We start from the raw sequence: 26,649 nt of genomic DNA, 5'->3' as shown, positions 1-26,649 counted from the left end.
ATGCGGGTGAGGCAACCAAGATATGTATTAATGAGAATGAATTGTTGGATGAGGTACTAAGTGATGAAGTTTTCATGAGGTGGGACTATAAGTGCGAGTCAATTATAGATGATGAAAGGCAATCTTAGGAGAGAGTGAAGCTGGATTTTTTTTTCACAAGATGGTATTTTAAGCAGGAACAAGTGATACCTGCTAATAGGAAAAAAAAATGAGCAGCTGCAGAGAAAATTATTAGAAGAATTCCCAGCTGGATGAAAGACTATGCATTTTAATTATGAGTAGGTGAAATATTCAACTCCACTGGCGAAGTTCGCAGAGTTTTGCTCACCCCATGTTCCTTTTGGAGCACAGAGGTCTGGCAAAACTCTGCCAGCCGCTGTGTGGCAAAGTTTTTTCTCACACACAGCTCGCCAGTGTTAAGTTGGTGAGCACAAATTTGCATCCCCAAGCACGATTTTCGAGCAGTAGAACAACTCCCAGCGAGATTTCTCAATTCAAGCATTTTTTGGCAGATCACGACCTTTCACGTTGAAAAAGCTGCCGCTCGAGTAGAAAGTCTACTCGGGTGACAGAAAGAAGCCACACCTTCTGGCACGCCGCAAGGTGCGGTTTGCTCTGATTTTACAGGTCAGAATAAGCTTTTGGCATTAAAAATCAGCATGAGCGAGGTAATGTGCCCAAATGCCGCCACTTGCAGAGCTCTGTGGAATCTTGCACAGTTTTTATGTAACTCTGTGGAACTCCGCATAGTGAAACTTCGCAAGTGCCTCCCAGGCCTTATTTTAATGTTGTATTCTTCAGTCAGCTTGCAACACACACACCTTATTATTTGTTTTCCATTCATAAAAGTATATTTTTCCTTTCTGACTTTACTTTTTTTTTGTTGTTATTATGGAAGAGGAATGTGTAGTTATGTCCTGATCTGGTTCCAGTGTTAGCGCAGGTGTTTTAATAAATATTATTAACGAGTGTTCATGTATTCCGAATAATGGGTTTGTGTAGAAAATAATAACGTAGAAAAATAATGCACGCATTTGATAATGTGATTATGATAAGTGGCTGTCAATGTTCACGAAGTGTACTTATTAATAGTATAATGCTGTGAAAAGTTGAATATATGTTAGACTGATGTAGTAATATGTCATATGAAAAGGTTATGCATTATGTCCTAGTTTCTTAATTGTAGGCCTTAACTTAGCAAAGGTCTTGGCCTACTTGCCAGGCCTTATGTCAAAGCTGTATTTCTTAACGTTTAATGAATGGCTGTCCTAGAGAGTTAAACTGTGATTTTCCATTGAATTGTTTAAATGTGCTCAGAACTGAAAGTTTCTCATGAGAATCGACTGCTAGAAGATGCTGTTCTTACTAATGATACATTTTGTGTGTAATGCATGTGAGACTGACTTTCTCAGGAGGAGAACAATGGAGCTACTGACTGGAGTAGAAGCTGAAACAATATAGTCACCTGACAAGCAGGATGATGAGGACATTGCAGGACAACCAATCAACGACATGTGAACGGAGTAATAGTAGAATTCAGAAATTTGGAGTTTTAGTTTTAATGGACAAAGTGTGAACATGTGATTCATTGACCACTGGGGATTTGGGAATATGTTTTACTAGTTTTGATTTAATGAGACTGCATTGAGAGAAGACAGGTTCATTGCCCAATTTCTTGCTGGCTGAAAGGTCAATATTTTCTTGTGCGTCCTGACAAGAGACGTGCTTAACTTTAATGCTTAAAGACTTCGCGTTTTCTGAACTTTGATGCTGAATACTGATGCCTTGCTGATCAACTGATGTCCCGAGGATGAAGACTGTCTCTGCTTGCTGATCCACATTGAGTATAGGTATTATGACTTAGACTGTTGATTATTATGCATATTTGCTTTTCTTTTCTAGGTACCAACTGCACTGTTTTGATAAAGCCATAGTTAGATGTTTTTCCAAATTTGTGTTACTAAATTGTTTTGCATGAAGCCCAACATGCTGATGTTAATCTGATGTTAGTTAAGGATCTTCACTAATGCAATTGTGCTAATAGAGAATAATGCTTGATGAATTTCTTTGCTGAACTTGAATGTATGTAATCACTTTGTCGCAGTTGACTTTGTTATTAATTTGCACCAAAACCTTAGAATGTGTCGTACTACAAGCTTTGATTGGATTACGTTTCTTCCGCCACTTTGGACAGCCAGTATTGTTTCTGTATGTGTTTCATTTGATTTTGAGATTAATTTACATGACCTTAGCATTGGTAATATAGGGAAATAAATATTCTAACTTTTACTAAAAGACGTGGTTATTCATGACTGAAAGGTCATGGTGCATGAAGATTACTGACTCTATTGATTATTACTGTTATTGATTGTTTTTGATTATTGATATTGTGTATTGGTTATTGATTACTGGTTTGCATGTACTGGAGCCATGGTAAGAACATCTTAATTGTGAGTCAAAAGGTTCATCGACCTATTTGCGCCCCATTATAAGTTTACTTATTAAGGTCAGGCGCGCTAATGGAGATGGTAGCAGAGGTAATGGTTAGTCTCCTTAAGAGCTTACAATAGACATCTGGTACAGAGTAACAGGTGTTAACAGTGTTGGTAAAGAGAGGTGAAGGTTTGTCTCCTTAAGAGCCCATGATAGATGTCCAGAGATAGTAACAGAGGTGAAGGTTAATTATTATTGAGATTTGGATTTTATTTTTCAATACTGCTAATTGGAGAGAAAATGCTTCCTTAGGTCCAGAAATGACTTTTCCAGAATCCTGGATCCTGCTAATGGTTGTTTGAGGATGATCTCAGCATTCTAGTGACAGTGTGAATGAAGTAGGTTGCGCTTGCACAGCTTATGCAAATTGCAGGTGAATTGTAAGGTTTGTGCGTACTCCAAATGAAGTTATAGAAGGAGTGTGCGTACTCCACATTGTGAGAGTAGAGAAGTCGTTGAACTTCACATGTATGTAGCGCTTTGTGCAAAAAAATTGTCCATGTGGTTGTTGATGTACGGACCCTGCGTGGTCGAAGACTCTGGAGTATATTGAAAAGTGTATGAGACACTTGGTTTTATGTTGTAATCTCTTTGGTTTAGTACATTGATTGGGCGTGATTGACAAGTCAGATTGTGAGTCAACGTGAGTGAAAGAAAATTTAGACTGAGATTTGGCGAGTCCTACGTGCACTAGGACAGACCCACTGATCAGTTGCTTGCAAATCTGGGAGACCGAGAAAGAAGGAGGAGCCGTTAGAGCGAGAGCCGTCAGTGAAAAATCCGTAAGATTTCTGAAGCAATTGTGTTACCTTTCCTGTAGTAAACCAGTAGATTTGTTCTATGATTAGTGCTCTCAATTTTTGCATTAGTTTGTGTGAATCAGAGTTTGCCGCAAGACTTTGTCAGCTGCAGTACGTGTGAGTGTGATGTCATTCGAACCGCGCTGGCATAGGTCGGTTAGTGAGAAGGGTGGCGCACGGATTGGCAGCTGTCTGTGAGAGACAATTAGTTGAGAAAGTAGGTGAAAGGAATTCTGGGATTAAAAGTCACTTCCTGATTTAATTTTGAGTAACAAAAAGGTCGAAAAGATGACATTTTTCAAAGCTTTAAAGACTGCCTTAAGGGGAGATATGTATATTACAACGAGTATAGGCGAGGCTACACCACCAGAAAATACAGCAGCTTACATTGTAATGGATGAGAAGGGTGTCACGCCATGTCTTTGGCTAAATCAATGGTGCAAATTGACAGAGAAGGATGGAAACTTAGTGTTTCCTACAAATGGGACGTTCAATTTGAGGGTTTTGGAGCATTTAAGGATGGTGCTATATGAATCGAAGCCCCCTCCGAGACCAGCAAAGTTTGAGGCATTAGTGATTTGGGAGATAGTAGCCATTCAGCAACAGAAATTTGAGAGGAGGATGAGAAAGGCAAAAGACTTTAGCAGAGGCTAGGTGGGACAGTGATCAGAGAGTTTGGAGGATGGAGACTGCACAGAATTAAGTTGTTTCTGGCAATTATGCAGGACAATGAGAAGGAAGGAAGGAAAGCTACGAGGAAAACTAACAGAAGTCCAACCGAAAGTAAGGAGGCTAGAAAGTCTTCAACAGTGGAGGAGGAATCGGATGATGATGAGTTTATTGCACAGTTATTGAGAAACAGCCCCCACCATATACAGCACATCAGAGTGGTCCAAGTACCAGTGCTGATCCGACAGCCCCGACACAGGTTAATGGGACAATGAGTCCGATGCAAGTTAATGCTAGCCTGACACAGAATTCGATGCAGAGTGGTCTTAATGTGCCTACTACTCCTGTAGTGCAAAATCAGATGCAACTACCACAGGTTCAGAGAATTCATCCTGATGTGCCCATTATGGAAACAACTTTGAATTTAATGGTGCCTACGGGACAGATTTACCTAAGACCAATTTTGGTTCAGACAGAACCAACCCCACTTTTACTGCCCCAAGTGCAGCCTCAGGTAATGCGAAGATTCACTCCAGTAACAGGGACACAGTCAAATATGCCTCAGAGGATGAAACAGAATATGGGAGTTACTCTCCCACAGAGCGTGCCAGACCAACCCCAGATGTTATATCGTTACCTAATACTGTTGGTCCAGCCGTACCCTTATTTGCACAGAAGAAAACAACTGCAGGTGAACAGGGAGCCATGTCCCAGACTATAATGAGGGGAGGTCATAATGAAGATACTTAAATAGTCTCTCCTGTGGGACAGACTTTTAACGGATCAAGATCAGTGTTAGACCTTAGTCCATTTGCAGCATTTCCAGATACTATGGCAGGGTCAATTGTTAACCAGAGTTTGAAATTATTGTCACGCAGATCCCAAATGCAGTTGCATAGCAGGTGCCACCAGTCCAAACAAGTAACAATTTGTTGCAAGGTTTGACAGCTCAGCAGTTGACTGAATGGTTAGGCAAGCTGAATACCCCGCAGAGTGCTCCTAAGGGAGAGGAGTGTTTGAATTATGCCAGGCTAAACATGGAAGCGGCTGAACTCATTGGGGGAACTATGGGGTGAACAGGTTAGAATCCTACACAGAGGCAGAATTTAGTTATTTGTGCCCGAAGATTACGAGGGAAGTGAGCAATGTGCATCAGGAATTAGCAGACCTGGCAGAGAAGTAAGGCATATAAATAGAGAAAACAAAGCATTTGAAAAGGAGTTACAGATTACATTTTGAGGCTAAAGATTTTGAGCACATGAGATCTGCCGGAATGAAGGCACTCCTTAAGGAATTGCTTCAAAGTGCCCAGACCTTGGGAGCATTAGACAAGTGGGAAGGCAGATGGTGAAGAAAATAGACAAAAGAAAAAGGGATTCTGTGGAGCTGACTGCAAATGTGCAGCAGGATAAAGATCCAATCAAATTGTTACCAATGAGAGAGATTCCAGGAGGGAATTTTGTTTGTGTCCTGTGGAGCAGAAGTTACATTCTATTGTTTACAAATGATTATCCAAGACTGAGAGAGAAGCTAGCAGAGTGGTATCAGCAGACAGACAGGTTTGTGAAACTCGCAAAGTGCCTGTGGGAGGACTTGAACCCATTACTAGAGATAGAGGTTCCAGCTGATCTGTGGATCGAGTGTAAGAGGAGTGTAGATTGTCCAACAAGTGAACCGGAGAGAGACAAGAATACAGGTGCACCATCTTCTGAGGTAATGAAATATTGCTATAAGGTGAATTAATTTTTGAAAACAAGAATTTCGTCTAGGAATATTGATTGGCAGAGGATTGACAGGACAGGTCAGGAGGCAAAGGAGTCGATACACGCGTATTATGAGAGATTGTTGCAGGCGTTTAAGCATTACAGTGGTACAGAGACAATTAAGGCGAGACACATGATTCATTTTGTGTTTAGATTTCAGAAAGGATTGAGACCTGAAATTGGCCAGATGATTAAGAGTCATTTGATTTGCTAGCAAGCAAAGCCGATTGATGAGATGTGCAGAATGCAAAATACTGTAGTGATGAGATTGAGTTGAGGCAGAGAAAGTTGAAAGAGAAGGCGATGATGATGCAGATTAAAGCAGCTCAAACAGGAATGCAAGCGAATTTTCCACAGCAGTTACCGCAGCAGGGAAACATGATGTTTCAGCCCCAGATGAGAGGTAGAGGTCATGGAGGAACTATGACTCCTGGTCCAGACATGGGTACTGTAGGGGTTCAGATGATGTGCAGGGAATGAAGAAATTATTGCCATGTCACGTTTGCGGAGCTGTTGGACATTGGAAACAGGAGTGTCCAATGATGGTACAGGAAGGTGTCGTTCAGCAGAGTAATGACATCAATTCATTCCAAAAAATGAAAGGTGAGAGGTCCTTATCCAAATGTTCAGAATAATGTGAATCAAGTGCAGAATTTTCAACCCATGCAGCAGGTGCAAATGCCACGTGTACATATGACACAGTTGCAGCCAGTGCAACAGCAGGTTCCCATGGTACCTAGACAGCAAATTCAAATACCTCAAGCCCCAATGGAACAGCAACAGATGATGCTTTCTCAACAGGTCATGGTTATCAGAGGCTTTACCAAAGTCATAACACAGTGCACCAATTACCGTTTCACCGTGAGAATGGAATAAATGATGATTGGATTAGCGATAGTCCAGCTGTGATAATGTTTCAGATTCCATGTGATGCTGAGTGGTTCACTGTCATTGATTTGTCGCAGCCTTCTTTTCTGTGCCTCTTCATGGGGATAGTCAATTTCCCTTTTATTTCAAATTTTTGGATCGAGTCTACTGTTGGTGCAGAATTCCTCAAGGGTTTTCAGAGTCGCCTTCCATATGCAATCAGATCTTGAAGAAAAATTTGGAGTCGTTGGAATTGCCTTTCCAATTGACCTTGGTGCAGTATATTGATGACTTGCTGATTGCGTCCAAAACAAGGGACGAGTGCAAGTATGTATTCCATTGGCGGTTCACACCGCTGCGCTCAAAATACACACACATCTCCAAAACACCGCTACATTGGACAATTCGAAATACACACACCTGATACACATACAAACAACACTCCCACACACCCAACACAATATAAAACACACACCCACATCATCCACAAACCCCTACGACCCAAAATCAGAGACGAAGGCGACAGAGAGAGAGCACAGCAATAGAGAACCCCACCACACAGAGGCACAAAACACCATCACCCACACAACATCCACGCACAAAATTCCACACACCACTACACATCACCACACTCATCACCACATACACCGCCCCACACATCACCTACACCACCCCATGGCACGCCAAAGACACCCCAGGGTTATGGTGGAGGAAATCGTACGGGTAGAGCCACAGCTATTTGGATCACAGGTGCAGCACACCTCTATAGCCAGGAAGATGGAGCTATGGCGAAGAATCGTCAACAGGGTAAACGCAGTGGGACAGCACCCAAGAAATCGGGAGGACATCAGGAAGAGGTGGAACAACCTACGGGGGGAAGGTGCGTTCAGTGGTCTCGAGGCACAACATCGCGATTCAGCGGACTGGCGGCGGACCCCCCATCAGTTGAAGAAGGGGTTAAATATCATAACTTGACATTAACATATGGAATAAGTTGTAGTCTGCTACTAACAAGATTTTATAACAAGGAGTACATTCAGTACTTTTAATCAAATTATGACATGGTGTTTTCGTTTGTCCCTATAATTGGGTATTGAACTAGAGTAGCTAGGGATAATGACATAGTAATAGTTAGAGGTTTCTTTGAACCTACATTGACATTTGGCACAGTTTATGTGCACAGGAATCCTCATCTGACATGCTTGCTTACACCTTTAGAGAAAAGCTTCTTTGATCACACTGATGACAGGAGAAAGGCACTGAAGGAGAAGTTTGAAAAAGGCTTAGAGAATAGGACTTACAGGAATGATTATGCTTATAGTGCAATTAAAACGCAAAGGAAATTAGCTTTAGATGCACAACACGTAGGGAAACATTGTATATACAGGCCTAAATCACGCAATGACACTTTATTTGTGGAAACAAGAGAATGTAAGCATGTGTTTTTGTTTCAGAGTAAGTGAACGTTTATGTTGAATGGACAGGACTCAGCGATTCCTGGAAATGATTATATCTGTATTCTTAATGCTTATTACCTTCTTAAAAGGGGATGGTATGGGACATTTTATCTGGGGATAGTTTTCCTGAGATTTATCGAATGGATGATTTGAGGAAGTTTCCGAAAGTGACTGAATTACATCATATGAGACAGAGGAGGGAATCTTCTTCTGGTATAGTGGGAGATATATTTGGAACAATGATTCCTTCAGTGGGAGTCATTCTGAATTTGATAAGGATTCGAAAGTCGTCTACTATTGTGGATAACATACTGACAAATGTTTCAGGAGCCATACTCCTGATTGATACTGAGTTAGCTGCTGATAGAGCTGTCACTCTTCAGAATCGTCTTGCTTTAGACATTCTTTTAGCGAAGGATGGTGGAGCCTGTAGAATGATTAATTTGAGGCATTGTTGTTCGTATATTCCTGATAATAGTAAGGAAATTAGAGACTTAATTACTGATCTGACTAATGAAAGTGCTAATTTGAAAGAATTGAAAGAACCAGGTGTTTGGGAAAAGATTGACAAAGGTTTTCCTTCAGTGGGAAATTGGCTCAGCAACATTTGGAATGGGATTCTATTGAAAATCTTGCAGGGGATGTTAATTATTATGGTTTGCCTACTTGGAATATGGGGATTTTGTAAATCAAGCAAAATTATTAAATTGAAAAGGTCAAAGAATGATCAGAGGTGGTAAGAAAAGAAAAGGGAAAAATTGTACATGGAAAATTCAAAAAGGGAACAAAAGTATGAAGGGTTCGAATTGACAGAATTTTAGCTGATGCAAACATTTGTGGCTGGTAATTATTGTGATGACACACTAAGTGATCAGAGGAGGGGTTGCTAGCGCAGGTGTTTTATTACAAATTATTATGAAGTTTTCATGTATTCTGAATAATGGGTTTGTGTAGAAAATAATAATGTAGAAAAATAATGCACACATTTGAAAATGTGATTACGATGAGTGGCCATCAATATTCACGAAGTGTACTTATTATTAGTCTAATGCTGTGAAAAGTTGAATATATGTTTGACTAATGTAGTAATATGTCATATTAAAGGTCATGCATTGCGTCCTAGCTTTATTAATTGTAGGCCTTAACTTAGCGAAGGTCTTGGCCTACTTGCCAGGCCTCATGTCACAGCTGTATTTCTTAATGTTTAATAAATGGTTGTCCTGAAGAGTTAAACTGTGATTATCCATTGCATTGTTTAAATGTGCTCAAAACTTAAAGTTTCTCATGATAATTGACTGCTAGAAGATGCTGTTCTTACTAATGTAACATTTTGTGTGTAATGCGTGTGAGACTGACTTTCTCAGGAGGAGAACAATGGAGATACTGACTGGAGTAGAAGCTGCAACAATATTGTTACCTGACAAGCTGGATGAGGAGGAAATTGCAGGACAACCAATCAATTATATGTGAACGGAGTAATAGTAGAATTCATAAATTTTGAGTTTTAGTTTTATTGCACAAAGTGTGAACATGCGATTCATTGACCAATAGTGTTTTGGGAACATGTTTTACTAGTTTTGATTTAACGAGACTGCACTGAGAGAAGATAGGTTCATTGCCCAATTTCTTGCTGGCCGAAAGGTCAATATTTGTTTGTGGTCCTGACAAGAGATGTGCTTGACTTTAATGCTTAAAGACTTTGCGTTTTCTGAACTTTGATGCTGAATCCTGATACCTTTCTGATCGACTGATGTCCTGAGGACGAAGACTGTCTCTGCTTGCTGATCCACATTGAGGATAGGTATTATGAATTAGACTGCTGATTATTATGCATATTTGCTTTTTCTTTCTAGCTACCAACTGCACTGTTATGATAAAGCCATAGTTAGATGTTTTTCCAAATTTGTGTTACTAAATTGTTTAGCATGAAGCGCAACGTGCTGATGCTAATTCTATGTTAGTTACTGATCTTCACTAATGAAATTGTGCTTATAGAGAATAATGCTTGATTAAATTATTTGCTGAACTTGAATGTATGTAATCACTTTGTCGCAGTTGACTTAGTTATTAATTTGCACCATAACTTAAGAATGTGTTGTAGTACAAGCTTTGATGGGATTAAGTTTCTTCCGCTGCTTTGGGCAACCACTATTGTTTCTGTATGTGTTTCATTTGATTTTGAGATTAATCTATATGACTTTAGCATTGCTAATATAGGGAAATAAATATTCAAATTTTTACTAAAAGGTGTGGTTATTCATGACTGAAAGGTCATGGTGTGTAAAGATTACTGACTCTATTGATAATGATTGTTATTGATTGTTGTTGATTATTGATATTGTGTATTGGTTATTGATGATTGGTTTGCATGTACTGGAGATAACGTAAGAACATCTTAATTGTGAGTCAAAAGGTTCATTGACCTATTCGCGCCCCTTGTAAGTTTACTTATATGGGTCAGACGCGCTAACACCAGTGTGTACCTATGACGAGTGGATTCTGGAATGGTATGTTGGTGGAGAAAGACATCAGTGGAAGTTGCAGGCCAGCCCTCTGTAGTGCTTTCCTCTTATCTAGTTTCTAAGCACTAACATAACACAACAGAAATGCACTTCTGAGGTCAAAGAAGACTTTTATTGTTGTTAATTCTTCCCCAACCACAATATTTATGAATGACGAATTAGTAGCTTTCAAGCCCGCGTTAATCAAACAAAATATATCAGTTTGCAATATACACAGCAGGTTATATTTATAAGATATTGAATGCAAAGCAAAACAAATACTTCACCGTGTGGGAAACTATTTACAGCTTCATCTTTCTAAGGTCCGCAAGCTGATGACCCCTGTCAGCCGCGAGAAAGAGATTCATCTACCCACACGGGATTGCTGGCAGCTGGCGCCAAGCTCCAGCACGAGGTCCGGCAGATTCGAATCTGAATCTCTGCAGCCTGTGTCATTCGTTACAAAGGTGTGCCCCTTCCTCTCAGACCTGGGAAACTGAGCAAGCCTTTTGGAGACTGGCCAGGTCTCCAAGACTACTCCTGTTCCCAAGCTCAAGCGAAGAAAACAACACCCATGTACTCTCTCTTGTCATGTCTAGTCTACTGTGAGAAAAACATCTTGGTTCTCTGGTGCAAAAACACAGCTTGGAAAAATACAGCTTGGATTCTCAACTGCAATGTCTAACTCCACGTTAAAGGCAATGGGCAGCTAACCTAAATATCAAATGCCATGTCAAAGCCAATAAGCATCTAAGCTGAATACAAAATGCAATGTCTTATATCATGTCAAAGCCCATAGGCAGCTGAGCTGAATACAAAATGCAATGTATAATATCATGTCAAAGCCAATAGGCAGCGGAGCTGAATACAAAATGTAATATATGATATCATGTCAAAGCCAATAGGCAGCGGAGCTGAATACAAAATGTAATATATGATATCATGTCAAAGCCAATAGGCAGAATATCTAATAGCATGTCAAAGTCAATAGGCAGCTAAACTGAATACATCATGTCAAAGCCAATAGGCATGCAATGTCAAAGCCAATAGGCGGCTAGACTGGATACAGCATGTCAAAGCCAATAAGCAGAATACAGAATGTAATGGCTAATGCAATGTCAAAGCCCATAGGCGGCTCAACTGAATACAGAAAGTAATGGCTAATGCCATGTCAAAGCCCATAGGCGGCTAAACTGAACAAAACATACCATGTGCTACTGGTGAACATTGAGCAACTAATATGCGCAGTGGTGAAACACAAAGTCATTGGTCAAAACAAAACTTATCAAATGGCAGTACATTCCGCCCTTTGACCAATGAATTTTTGTTTCACATATCTCTTGTTTCAAACAAAAACAAAAAACATCAGCACAAAAAAAAAACATTATCAGCAAATCAGATTTGAATGATCAAAGCAATCCCTGTAAAGCAATAGAAGTGAATTAACATATAGATCTCATAACCTTTCACATCAGATACATCTACATAGAAAAGACTGAGCAATTTGTACTCTGAATGAGTCTCTAATTCAACAGTGTTAGCAATTTGATGTGGCATGAGTTCTGCTCATGTAAAGGTGCACGGTCCACCTGAAAGGTTTTCTGGAAGGTAAGCAAAAGTCAGAGTTCCATACGAGAGGGAAAAAAAAACCAAACACAGCTTAGTTCCAGTGGAAGAATGCAATCAAACAAGTTGAACTTGAACTGAAGGCGCAGTTTGCGCAAAATGGATCCATGGTGCTGGCACTTTACTCAGCCAGGTTCAGGTTGGGGATTCGGTCCCTTCCCCGACCCCACACGCACACACCGGAAGGGGAACCACACAGCACACTCAGGGACAGTGGCGAAACGTGGTAGGATCTGCAAAAGAAACAAGTATGACTTTTCTTGCAAATAACATTTTTCATTTAAACTGCACCCATTCTCTTTCTTTCCCTGTTTTATAATCAGCAGGACGTTTTTGGGGCCCTTTGTTATATTTTCTGCAGGTTCTGGAGGGTCACATCAGTACTGAGGTTTTTATCTGCTGCGCCACAGCTTCCCTTTTCTTGCACTGTCAGAAGGGCTGGGGCAGACTCCTTCTTTAACAAACCTCCATTCACTGCACTTTTGCCAATTTGGGCCGTTCTGTCTCCAATTTGTATGAATGAATCAGATTCTTTTCTAGGTATCAGCATAATTTCGATTTTTCCTTGGTAATTTGCAGCAATCACTCTCCCTAAAACCTGATCAATTTGCCATTTCTGTCCTGGTAACTTTCCTCTCCCCAACTGCTCTGTGACTGCTTGCATGACAGATTGCTTTTGTGCGTGCTGCACAGTTTTTATCAAATCTAGGGGAATGTGCATCTCTCTCATCTCTGCCCACCTGTAAGTGGCTTTTTCTCTCAGCTGTTCACATTTCAGGGGCACCCACTTAGCCATCCCCACTAAGGCAGAATTCTGGGTGAACACTTCTCTCTCTGAATTTTTCTCATTAACATCTGCAAGGTAATTGAACCAGTTAGGTGCTAAAACATTAGCAATGAACCAAAAATCAGCGTAAAAATGACACATCTCACGTAGCTCTTGCTTTAAAATCTGACACACATTATACAACGCTGTTCCTTCTACGGTGCCAGAAAGCAACATTTCAGTCAATGAATCATTAGTAAAACAAACATGCTTTTTATCTTCAGTAGACACAAATTCAAATGGTGCACACAACTTCATTGATAACTCTTTTACCTGTGGTACTCTAGCCCTGTCTTGCAAGTACCAGATCCATTGTATGATTCTAGCTAGGGGCACTATTTTCTTTCCTTGTTCATGATTTAAATGTACATAAGTATTTCCTTCTTGCACTGCGCAAAAACCTAAAGTCTGCATTATTTCATTTGCCAAATCACAAGCGCGCAGCTGCATATAATTTTTCACAGTGACCATATACAAAAGTGTTAGGATTTCACTCAAATGAGGGATATTCTTTTTCCAAAAATCAAACAAGCTAATGAAAGTCGGCTCTTGCTCTAAAATCTTTCGTTTTACTTGTGCATTTTGCAACGGTAACTCGTAAATCACATTCTGGTCTCTCTCGTCCGTGTTATCAGTTAAGGAATGCATTTTGTCTGCCAAAAACCCTGGCTCACACGAAAACTCAGTGCAGCTCGGAGCTGTCTTAACCCCCTCATTACTGGAATGGGACAAGAAAGATTCCTCTACAACAGCAGTTTTATAACTTTCAGTCTTATTTCGAATTATTGTATCCTGGCTAATTTGCTCACGTAAATTCCTATTTTCATGTTCCAACTTCCTACATTTCTCCTGCATTTCTCTGTAAGCAGATAAAGGTATCCAGACCTTTCTGTCATCATTACTTCCAAAAGACACTTTTTCTACATATGTACAACAGAAATTATTTCTCAAAACACTATCAGGCATTTTAGCTACACATGCATTTTCAGACATGGTCTGTCGTGCTTCTGTAATTCCCCAAACAGAAAACAATTCACAGTTTTTCCGAGCACCATCGGGCAGTTTAACAACACATGCATTCTCAGACATGGTCTGCCATGCTACTGTGATTCTCCAAACAAAAAAACAATTTCTGTAATTCTCCAAACAACAAAAACAATTACACTTTTAAAGTGTGCACTTAGAAATCTACCAACTCGTCAACACCCTCTTAATCACCTCTTAATGACCGACCCCACTTCTGGTACCAATTGTAGTGCTTTCCTCTTATCTAGTTTCTAAGCACTAACATAACACAACAGAAATGCACTTCTGAGGTCAAAGAAGACTTTTATTGTTGTTAATTCTTCCCCAACCACAATATTTATGAATGACGAATTAGTAGCTTTCAAGCCCGCGTTAATCAAACAAAATATATCAGTTTGCAATATACACAGCAGGTTATATTTATAAGATATTGAATGCAAAGCAAAACAAATACTTCACCGTTTGGGAAACTATTTACAGCTTCATCTTTCTAAGGTCTGCAAGCTGATGACCCCTGTCAGCCGCGAGAAAGAGATTCATCTACCCACACGGGATTGCTGGCAGCTGGCGCCAAGCTCCAGCACGAGGTCCGGCAGATTCGAATCTGAATCTCTGCAGCCTGTGTCATTCGTTACAAAGGTGTGCCCCCTCCTCTCAGACCTGGGAAACTGAGCAAGCCTTTTGGAGACTGGCCAGGTCTCCAAGACTACTCCTGTTCCCAAGCTCAAGCGAAGAAAACAACACCCATGTACTCTCTCTTATCATGTCTAGTCTACTGTGAGAAAAACATCTTGGTTCTCTGGTGCAAAAACACAGCTTGGAAAAATACAGCTTGGATTCTCAACTGCAATGTCTAACTCCACGTTAAAGGCAATGGGCAGCTAACCTAAATATCAAATGCCATGTCAAAGCCAATAAGCATCTAAGCTGAATACAAAATGCAATGTCTTATATCATGTCAAAGCCCATAGGCAGCTGAGCTGAATACAAAATGCAATGTATAATATCATGTCAAAGCCAATAGGCAGCGGAGCTGAATACAAAATGTAATATATGATATCATGTCAAAGCCAATAGGCAGCGGAGCTGAATACAAAATGTAATATATGATATCATGTCAAAGCCAATAGGCAGAATATCTAATAGCATGTCAAAGTCAATAGGCAGCTAAACTGAATACATCATGTCAAAGCCAATAGGCATGCAATGTCAAAGCCAATAGGCGGCTAGACTGGATACAGCATGTCAAAGCCAATAGGCAGAATACAGAATGTAATGGCTAATGCAATGTCAAAGCCCATAGGCGGCTCAACTGAATACAGAAAGTAATGGCTAATGCCATGTCAAAGCCCATAGGCGGCTAAACTGAACAAAACATACCATGTGCTACTGGTGAAAATTGAGCAACTAATATGCGCAGTGGTGAAACACAAAGTCATTGGTCAAAACAAAACTTATCAAATGGCAGTACACCCTCTTGTCTTTAACAGTGGTGTCATTGTGGCTTAATGAAGCCACTATGGGAGAAGCTATTTGTGAGTGCCATAATTTCCCCTCATCCAAGCTGAGACTGCATTCATGCAATTCTAAATTTAATTTTGGGTATTAAGAAGGTTATCCGTGAAGGTGACTGCTAGCATCGGGCATTTGTGAAAGCCATATGTGGGAACTAGCTAATTAGTAAGGCAAGAGGGAGCATGTAAAGACTGAAAAACGTGTAGCTTAGATTTGAACCATGTGGGACCCAGCAGATCAATTGATGGAGTGGAAAGTGAAAAGGTGATAGATGAACAGCTCTAGGATGATTGGCAAGAAAAGATATAAGCCAGGTCAAGGCTGAATTGTGGATGCCTAGTTGGAACAGTTGGTCGATAAATTAGTCAAAATGCAGCACTGAGTTCAAGAAAGGTCACAATTGCTTTTACTCCTTTATCAACAGAAATTTGTAAGTATCTGTGATGGCAAGAAGGGCAGATTCTGCTTCCTGCGGAGAACAATTTCCTGATTACGCCAATTTGAGAAAATTGTTACTTTCAATCGAGTGAAAGTTGCCTATTGGTCTTGGATTCAAACAATTTCAAAGGGAAGGAGTAAAATATTGTGGTAGTTGGTCAACACGTAGGAGTCTGTGTCAGGTTGTATAAAAGACTAATCAGAGATTTTTCCCAGTCAAAAAAAATATTGATAAGGTTTGAATGTACTTGGCAAATGGTTTTTCAAACTTTGTTAAAAATGTAAGCAGGACGGGAGTCTGAGGAGTCCCTGATTTGGTTGTTTTGGATACAGCAGTGATTAAGAAGACAGAGACTGGCACAAATACAGTCAGACATGTTTATGGCTTTTCCAAAGTAGTTATAGGCTGATAAGGTAAGGTTCACTGGACATTAGAGTGAAGAGTGTATCAATCTGTTTCAAGAAAACTTGGAGAGATTTTTCTTTTCATGAAAGGATTACGGTTTTGTTGCTAACTTTAAGTGATTTGAAGTTTATACTATTTGAAAGAGTTCATTACCTGATTTTTTTGCTGAGTAAATGCACTTAAACATGTACACAATAACATTTAGTAGCTAAACAATATGCTTCTCCATATCAGAGTATTGTATTCTCCATATATGCTGACATATTTGCAGTGCCATTTTACCACAGCTAATGCACCCCTGTACCTGGTGGCAGATGGAGTCAGTTTATGGAATGAACATTTTTAGGGCATATCCGTATCGAGTGCACAAGTAAATCAACCATTAAACTGCAGTGCTAATACTTTGGAACCCGAGTTGTCCGTTAAGGAGTGAGGGTGGACAGGGCGGGGCATAGAGAAGGATCTGGAGTTCACTTTGGACCAGGATGCAGTGGACCAGGCTGTGGTGGTCATAGGTGGGCTTCGGAGAGCAGAAGATGGAATATTCCAGCCCAAGCGAAAAGGAATTATGCAATTATCTGTCCAAAGCATAGTTAAGGCCTGTGCAACAAATACGTTTCTTACATTGGCAAATATTGGGTCAGCAAGATGTTCAGCTTTATTATTGGCACCTTGCACTAGAGGTTTGAGGCCAAGCACTTTCAGGGAGAGAGTGACCACAAATACTTTAGCTTGTTCAGCCTTTTTGAACTATAAGTTCAGGTCACCTAGGATAGTAAAGCAGAGTAGTGAAGATTAAAAGGCGAGATGAACGATATAAAGTCTCCAAGAAAAAAGCTGAGGGCGGAAGGTGAGTAGTCCCTCTCTAAGTGAGTATTTTGCGGGAGTAAAGTACCTGAAAGAGCAGAAGTTCTGCAGTGTGGAAGTGATGAGTGTGCATTAGACTAAAGAGGAGAGAAGATGAAAAAATAATTGCAACACTACTTCCCATGCCAAATGAAAGGTCAACATGAATAATGTAGATATTAGGGCTGATCAAGCAAATGAATGAAGGCCAAAAGTATTGACCAGTAACTGTTAACAGTACCCACAGCAAAGCTTTGAATGTACCACAAAAAACACACAAGCAAAAGTATATTAGGCAATCTCCACTGTAGAGGGTAGTCTGCCTCTGCTTACACTAGGTGACTAACAGGCAAAATAAATTGATTTGTTGTAGGGGTAGCGAGCAGCCTAAATTACATTACAAGGTCAGGGTCATAGTGAGGAGGATCAGACCTTCCTGCCCCAATCCAGGACCATCAGAATAAGCTGCGTTTGGTCCTGCCAGACTTTGTTCAGGACATGCAGAATCAGCAGTAGTGGGGAAAACTCATTTAGGAGACTATTGAGGTGAGGAGAAAACTCCCCCTTTGGTGAAAGTACACGGTGCCATGTCAGAGTGCAGATACTATTGTGATCGACAAGATAGTGCCTGGTGAACGCATCTGCCCTGATGCTGAGGGATCCTCCTAGGTGATTGATCATCAGGGAAATATAGGCAGAGGGCACAAGACCCCACCCCTGTCCTGCTAGTTGTACTACCTCTTGGGGGTGGTGTTGTCAGCACCTGGACTGACCTTCCCTTGATGGAAACCAGAAAGGCCTTTATGGCTAGCCAGATGATTTGCTGCTTTGAGTATTTATGTGGTGGCACAGCTTCATCTGAGACCAGAGACTTCTGATCTCCATCTCTTCCAGGAGCTCCCCAGCCCAAGGATGAAGCGTACATCACTACTGAAAGCACTGACGGGGGCAAGGAAATGGGTTGCCATACATCAGATTGTCATTAGTTATCCACACTGAAGGTTCAGAGCTGCCTCGTTTAAGATGTGGATTCTGTTAGAAAGGCTTTCCCAGTGGTGGGATCATTGCAGATGCAGATTCCATTGAAGGGCATACATATGTCAGTAGTAATGAGCCACCAGCAGGATGCACAATGCCAAGAATCCAAACAGCCTTAGAATCATCATGACTAGAACAGAAGCTCTTGCTTGAAACTTGGGATCGTATCCTGAAGGTCCAGCACTCTTTTCTGGGTTGGGAAAGTTTCTAGGGCAACTGCGTCTAGACTGATCTCAAGAAAGAGTATCCTCTACACCAGTTGAAAATGGAATTTAGGCTCAGTGATAGAAAACCCAAAGGGTTACAGTAATTACACAGTTGTCTGTGGGAGGTCTGAAACTAGGTTCAGGGAGCCATCGTCTATAGCCAGTTTTTAAACATCTTGTTTACTGGTATGTTATGATCATATAACATTGACAGTACATTTATAAGCTTGGCATACCCTTTTAATGTGTTGTTTATCCCAATCATACTTTACGGTAACTAATTATTGTCAAGCATTATGATGATTTGACCAAATATGTGATATTTTCATAAGCAATATGGTATTTACTGTGTAGCAGGGTATTATTTATATGTACATTTTATGTCATTACTCAGAGGTACGTGCATATTCAACAGCCCATCTCAGCATCTTAATGATATAATAGATGGGAAAAAGCATCAGCTTAACAAAACAAACGAGAACCACATACTCAGCTGTAGTGTATTCCAGGCTAATATTGCTGACAAACAAGAATAACTACATAGTGCAATTACAGTAGGGGCTAACTGATTCCGGTAGTGCAATACCATACTCCATTTGTAACATTCATGTACTGGGGATCCAAATAGAGGGGCTCACCATTCATGTCTACCATTTTTCCAAACACGGGTTTGTTATACCAATACAGTCCATTATATTAACTGCTGGTTGAACTAAATGTCGCAGGGAGAGAGAATGTGTCATATTTATTTACGTCTACAAATATGGCCAGCAGTTCATCCTATTAGTCTGACGCATGTATCTTCATGAGGCCTTCACCTTCTTCGAGGTGCTGCAATTTAGTTTCACCTTCATTTATAAAGTTATAATTGCCAATCCTTAACAGGCAGGCCATTATTACCTTTCCTGGCAATCATACAATTTGTCAACAGGGGAGTAAGGTCTAGAAACCTGGAAATGGCTCTGCCAGTCACCAGGTGGGGGGTTTGCCCCAGTAAACAACATTCAGGGTTATATATGTTTGCACATCCAGTTACTCATGTAAGTACACTTATAACCTGTGGTGAATATTCAACTATACACAAGCAGTCCCAGAACATGTGACAGAAGCCAGCCTGACCTTCTGCAGCCAGTTTTTTAGGTTGACACTTCTTATATCTCTGACCCATGAAGATGTACCGCAACCATCAACATTTCCTGTGTAAAGACCCGAGGGGATGATGTAAGTCCGAAGGGCAGAACGGAAAATGTTAAGTGGTCTCACCCCACCACAAAGAGGAGATATTTCCTATGGGATTGCAAGATTGGCACTTCAAAGTATGCTTCCTGCATGTCCCAGGACACCATCCGGATCCAAGGCCAGCAGAGCTGGAGCAATTATTGTCATTTCGAAAAAAGTCTTCTTAGTCTTGGTGTCTTGGTGTCCTTTTCTTATTGCGGACTAGAAAGTACTGGGAGTAGCAAAGCAGCCTTCCATCTACCTACAAAACCAACTTCAGCATTCCTTTGGTGAGCAACATCATCACTTCCTTTTGAGACAATCACAGTACTCCACTGACATCTCAGAGTAAGGTAGGGGGAGGTGGGGCTGTCTCTCTTGAAATGGAAGGAAGTAGCCAACTTGGATAATTTGAAAAACTGCAAGGAAACACCCGGTACACAAGTGTATTTTCCAATTGAATAAGATTGTATTCATTATGTCAAACAAGTATTTACGTATTTACCCAACCCCTTGTTGACATTACCCAACCCTTTTCAAGGGCATTCAGGACTAGATCTATGTACTGAAAATAGAGTCCAGTCTCAAGGGTTGCTACAGTCCTAGGGGTTCTATCACCAACCTTCAAGGGTCTATATTCTCCATTTCAGTGTTTGGTCTCTCTTCCAACAGTTAATTTAGACCCAGATGTTGCTCTTCGTCTCTGTTTCTCTCAAATGGGGCAAGGATTTCCTTCACCTGAAACTTAGAGCCTTCCAAGGTAAGGTTTGGTACTGCTCCCTTTATATAGTCCTCTTCTCTTTTCATTCCCAATACTTGCCTGAAACATATAGGTTTCCCAGGTGAGGATTAGTACTGCTACCTTTCTGCATCCTCACCCGACTTTTTTTTTTTTTATTGTCTTCCCCCTTCCTTCTTGTCCTCCTCCTCTTTGCAAGTATCCATTGCTATTCACCTCTGCTATTCTCTACCTTGTCTCCTCCCTCCAGTTAGAATTGTATCCTACACCCTTAGGCTCCATGCCCTACAAAACCTATGAATCCACCCCTTTCCCTTTACAATAGAGTCATGAAGTTTCAGGTTTTTTCCCTGTGGTGTGCATATTATTCTGGTTTCCCGGTCGGATTTTTGCCTTCCTAGCAGGTAAGAAATGCCACAATTTGTGGACCTTCCAGTTCTCTGTCCTGCATGCTATCCTGAATATGTGCTCCTGATTCTTTCCTTTTCTTTACTGCACCAAAATACTGCAGTCTGATGGGGACTTTCTTTCCACCAGTTTGGAGCCACTCTACTGACCACTGGAACCTTCCCCTTTTCTCTATGCCCATGTTTTCTGGGTATATACGTTGGTGCATATCCTTACGGTACCCCATTGGTCTGATGTAATGGAACGCCAGTGAGGTAGGCAATGTTGGCTTCTGAGGGCGCTGTCACTGGTGATGCTCGAGACCCCTCAAGTATCCTGTGAACTGTGTTGCTGAAGGAAGTGGTGTGAAAGGGAACTTAATCTCAGTGAGCTGACCACAGCTTTTTTGTGCTTACATTTCTCTAAAGCTGCATCACTCCCCAAAGTTCCATCAAGTCCATTGTCCATTAGTGAAGCCTGAATGCTCCTTAAGAATCCAGTATAATGCATTAGGAATGTTATCGTATAATGACACTGGTGCCCATAGCACAGGTGTCAGAATCTGTAGTGTCCAGTCCAGAATGTAGAACATACTTCACCATCCTGGCCATCATGTAGTGTCTGAGGGAAAGGTCTGCACATGTCCTCTGTCAAAGCCAACAACATCTCATGTATCATGTCCCAAAGGGGTGAGGGGTGAGATCAAAAGAAAATACATTTTTGCCCAGAGCGTTGATTCTGTTGGACTCTTTTTTTCCAGGGAAAAGTAGGGACACATGGGTTTACCCTACTCATGGAGACCTTAACTACAAGACTTTCGGGTGTCAATTGTTGCTTAAAATATTTGGATTACCTAGTGCTGACCTGAGACGCCTTACAATGGGGTGTCTCACAGAGGAGCTTAAAATGGTTATGATTATGACAAAGAAGTCAGGACTGAGTCAGCGGGGGACATCATTGAAAGGCAACAATGACTCATAGGTTGACAGCCCAGGTTGTTAGCCTTAGTCTTTTCTGCTAGGAAAGGTAATAACAGGACTTCCACTGCCATGTGAACCATTGCCACAAAGAAGGGACTTTGCTCCATGTGAGGCTTTAACCTCTTAGCTGCTGGGCCTTTCTCCCCCCCCCCCAGTGCTGAGCCCTTTTTTGGCTATTTGGGGTACTTCGCGCTTAGGCCTTCATAACTTTTTGTCCACATAAGCTATCCACGCCAAATTTGCATCCTTAACATCCTAGGGATTCTAATGGTACCCAGAGTTTGTGGTTTCCCCTGGAGGAGACCAAGAAAATAGCCAAAATACAGTGAAAATTTAGTTTTTTCCAAAAAAATGGGAAAAAATGGTTGCCGAAGAAGGCTTGTGATTTTTTTCCCTGAAAATGCCATCAACAAAGGGTTTCTGGTGCTGAAATCACTATCTTCCCACCTTTCAGGAACGGGCAGACTTGAATCAGAAAACCACATTTTTCAACACAAATTTGGCATTTTACTGGGACATACCCCATTTTTACTATTTTTGGTGCTTTCAGCCTCCTTCCAGTTAGTGACAGGAATGGGTGTGAAACCAATGCTGGATCCCGGAAAGCTAAACATTTCTGAAAACTAGACAAAATTCTGAATTCATCAAGGGGTCATTTGTGTAGATCCTACAAGGTTTTCCTACAGAAAATAACAGCTGAAATAAAAAATATTGAAATTGAGCTGAAAACAACAGCCATTTTTCTTTATGTTTTACTCTGTATCTTTTTCCTGCGATGTCAGATTTCTGAAAGCAATATACTGTTTTGTCTGCTGGACTCTTCTGGTTGCGGGGATATAAAGGGCTTGTAGCTTCATCAAGCACCCTAGGTACCCAGAGCCAATAAATGAGCTGCACCCTGCAGTTGGTTTTCATTCTATACTGGGTATACAGCAATTCATTTGCTGAAATATGAAGAGTGAAAAATATGTATCAAGAAAACCTTTGCATTTCCAAAATGGGCTCAAGATAAGGTTTTGAGGAGCAGTGGTTATTTGCACATCTCTGAATTCCGGGGTGCCCATACTAGCATGTGAATTGCAGGGCATTTCTCAAATAGACGTCTTTTTTACACACTCTTATATTTGGAAGGAAAAAACTTAGAGAAAGATAAGGGGCAATAACACTTATTTTACTATTCTATGTTCCCCCAAGTCTCCCGATAAAAATGATACCTCACTTGTGTGGGTAGGCCTAGCGCCCGTGACAGGAAATGCCCCAAAACACAACGTGGACACATCCCATTTTTTTGACAGAAAACAGAGCTGTTTTTTGCAAAGTGCCTAGCTGTGGATTATGGCCTCTAGCTCAGCCGGCACCTAGGGAAACCTACCAACCCTATGCATTTTTGAAAACTAGAGACCTAGGGGAATCCAAGATGGGGTGACTTGTGGGGCTCTGACCAGGTTCTGTTACCCAGAATCCTTTGCAAACCTCAAAACGTGGCTAAAAAAACACGTTTTCCTCTCATTTCGGTGACAGAAAGTTCAGGAATCTGAGAGAAGCCACAAATTTCCTTCCACCCAGCGTTCCCCCAAGTCTCCCGATAAAAATGATACCTCACTTGTGTGGGTAGGCCTAGTGCCCGCGACAGGAAATGCCCCAAAACACAACTTGGACACATCACATTTTCTGACAGAATACAGAGTTGTTTTTTGCAAAGTGCCTACCTGTAGATTTTGGCCTCTAGCTCAGCCGGCACATAGGGAAACCTACCAAACCTGTGCATTTTTGAAAACTAGAGACCTAGGGGAATCCAAGATGGGGTGACTTGTGGGGCTCTGACCAGGTTCTGTTACCCAGAATCCTTTGCAAACCTCAAAAAGTGGCTAAAAAAACAAGTTTTCCTCACATTTCGGTGACAGAAAGTTCTGGAATCTGAGAGGAGCCACAAATTTCCTTCCACCCAGCGTTCCCCCAAGTCTCCCGATAAAAATCATACCTCACTTGTGTGGGTAGGCCTAGTGCCCGCGACAGGAAATGCCCCAAAACACAATGTGAACACATCCCATTTTTTGACAGAAAACGCAGCTGTTTTTTCCAAAGTGCCTACCTGTAGATTTTGGCCTCTAGCTCAGCCGGCACATAGGGAAACCTACCAAACCTGTGCATTTTTGAAAACTAGAGACCTAGGGGAATCCAAGATGGGGTGACTTGTGGGGCTCTGACCAGGTTCTGTTACCCAGAATCCTTTGCAAACCTCAAAAAGTGGCTAAAAAAACAAGTTTTCCTCACATTTCGGTGACAGAAAGTTCTGGAATCTGAGAGGAGCCACACATTTCCTTCCACCCAGCGTTCCCCCAAGTCTCCCGATAAAAATGATACCTCACTTGTGTGGGTAGGCCTAGCGCCCGCGACAGGAAATGCCCCAAAACACAACGTGGACACATCACATTTTTTGACAGAATACAGAGCTGTTTTTTGCAAAGTGCCTACCTGTAGATTTTGGCCTCTAGCTCAGCCGGCACATAGGGAAACCTACCAAACCTGTGCATTTTTGAAAACTAGAGACCTAGGGGAATCCAAGATGGGGTGACTTGTGGGGCTCTGACCAGGTTCTGTTACCCAGAATCCTTTGCAAACCTCAAAAAGTGGCTAAAGAAACACGTTTTCCTCACATTATGGTGACAGAAAGTTCTGGAATCTGAGAGGAGCCACAAATTTCCTTCCACCCAGAGTTCCCCCAAGTCTCCCGATAAAAATGATACCTCACTTGTGTGGGTAGGCCTAGCGCCCGCGACAGGAAATGCCCCAAAACACAACGTGGACACATCACATTTTTTCATAGAAAACGGTGCCTACCTGTGGATTTTGGCCTCTAGCTCAGCCGGCACCTGGGGAAACCTAGCAAACCAGCGCATTTTTGAAAACTAGAAACCCAGGGGAATCCAAGATGAGGTGACTTGTGGGGCTCTGACCAGGTTCTGTTACCCAGAATCCTTTGCAAACCTCAAAATGTGGCTAAAATAACAAGTTCTCCTCACATTTCGGTGACAGAAAGTTCTGGAATCTGAGAGGAGCCACAAATTTCCTTCCAGCCAGCGTTCCCCCAAGTCTCCCGATAAATATGATACCTCACTTGTGTGGGTAGGCCTGGTGCCCGCGACAGGAATAGATCACACAACGGTCAATGTTGGTCCTTACGTGAGGCAGCTGTTGACCCTGGGGTGATCCATTCCTGACGCAGGCACTAGGTGTAGGCACTCAAGTGGGGTAGTGTTTTTATCAGGACAGGTGAGGAGTCACTGGGTGGTAGGAATTTTGTGGATCCCAGCATATTCCTGTAGTTTGTGTGACAGAAATGCAAGAAAAATAGAGTTTTTATTCAACATTTCAGCTTTGCTGGGTATTCTGGGTAAGAAAACTTTGGGGAATCCACACAAGTCACACCTCTGTGGACTCCCCCGAATGTCTAGTTTCCAGAAATGTTTGGGTTTAGTGTGTTTCTCTATATGGCCGCCGAATCCAGGACCAAAAACACAGGTGCCTGCCTTACAAAACCAGTTTGTTTTGCCATAGATAATTTTGATGTCTCCACAATACGATTTGGGTGGTGGAATTTGGGGCTGAACTAAATTGGGGAGCTCCCAAGAGAGCACTCTCTCTCTCTCTGCTTGCCGCCTCATTCACCTGCTCTCTGGGTTGGGCTAACCCACTATTACCCAGTTGCACAAACAGCTTGCGAAGGGACAGCAGGACTGTCCTCATCACCTCCCTCATAATGTACTGGAAGAGGAGTTATCAAATGGGACTCCTCCGACTGAAAAATCACTCCCAGAGTCTGCGCCATTGTCCTATCCCTCAGATGCTGTCTCAGTATCTGATGTCTCAGTCTCTGATCCTATGTCAGAGCGGTCCTCTATAACCCGAGTGCAGCCAGCAGTCATCCATCAAGATGCCATCTCTGCTATTGGCTAAACTGTTGCTCTAAAACACTAGCCTACGTAGACGGTCACAAAATCGATGGTGTGTGTGAGATACGTGCAACAGTAGAGGCCACCTTACCTGCGCTTCTTCCCTCAATCAGCACGTTCTTTCAAGACACTCAAAAAACACCATGTCACATACCATTCGTCACAGTCTTTAGCACCTCCTGCGCCCAGTCCAACAATCATTATTGGTGCTCCCACTCCCTCCTCCTCGGATTCCCTCATTACCACCCAGCAAAAGTGCCCTTCATCTCTCCATAGCCGCCCTCCACCCGCACATACATTTCATTGGTATTATAGCGCAGGTAATGGCTGACTTTACTAATGTACTCAGCTATTTACATAAAATACAGATTTGCTCTTTGCAGTAGGCATATAAACCTTCTGCGCTTCTTTATGGCACTAAAACTGCCACTAGACAAGTCTGACCCTTTTCCCCCCAGGGAAACCACACACATATTGACAAAAGTGATATATATATGACAGCCAACCACCTGAAACTCAACTCAAGCAAAACCGAAATAATCCTCTTTGGCCCACACAAAAACACCTGGGACCCCTCATGGTGGCCCACCACGCTAGGCCCTGCACCCACCCCTGCCAACCACGCACGCAACCTCGGCATCATCCTAGACTCCTCCCTCTCGATGACCAAACAAATCAACGCTCTCACCTCCTCATGCTTCAACACACTCTGTATACTGAAAAAAACATTCAAATGGATCCCCACAGAGACCAGAAAAACTGTCATTCACGCACTCATCAGCAGCAGACTTGATTACGGAAACGCCCTCTACGCCGGCACCACTCTAAAACTCAAGCGCAAACTACACGCATCCAGAACTCAGCAGCACGACTCATCCTCGACCTCCCCGGACAC

The sequence above is a fragment of the Pleurodeles waltl genome, chromosome 4_2 (assembly GCF_031143425.1).
Source record: "Pleurodeles waltl isolate 20211129_DDA chromosome 4_2, aPleWal1.hap1.20221129, whole genome shotgun sequence".
Taxonomy (NCBI): domain Eukaryota; kingdom Metazoa; phylum Chordata; class Amphibia; order Caudata; family Salamandridae; genus Pleurodeles; species Pleurodeles waltl.
Note: the sequence above shows the minus strand (reverse complement) of the source record.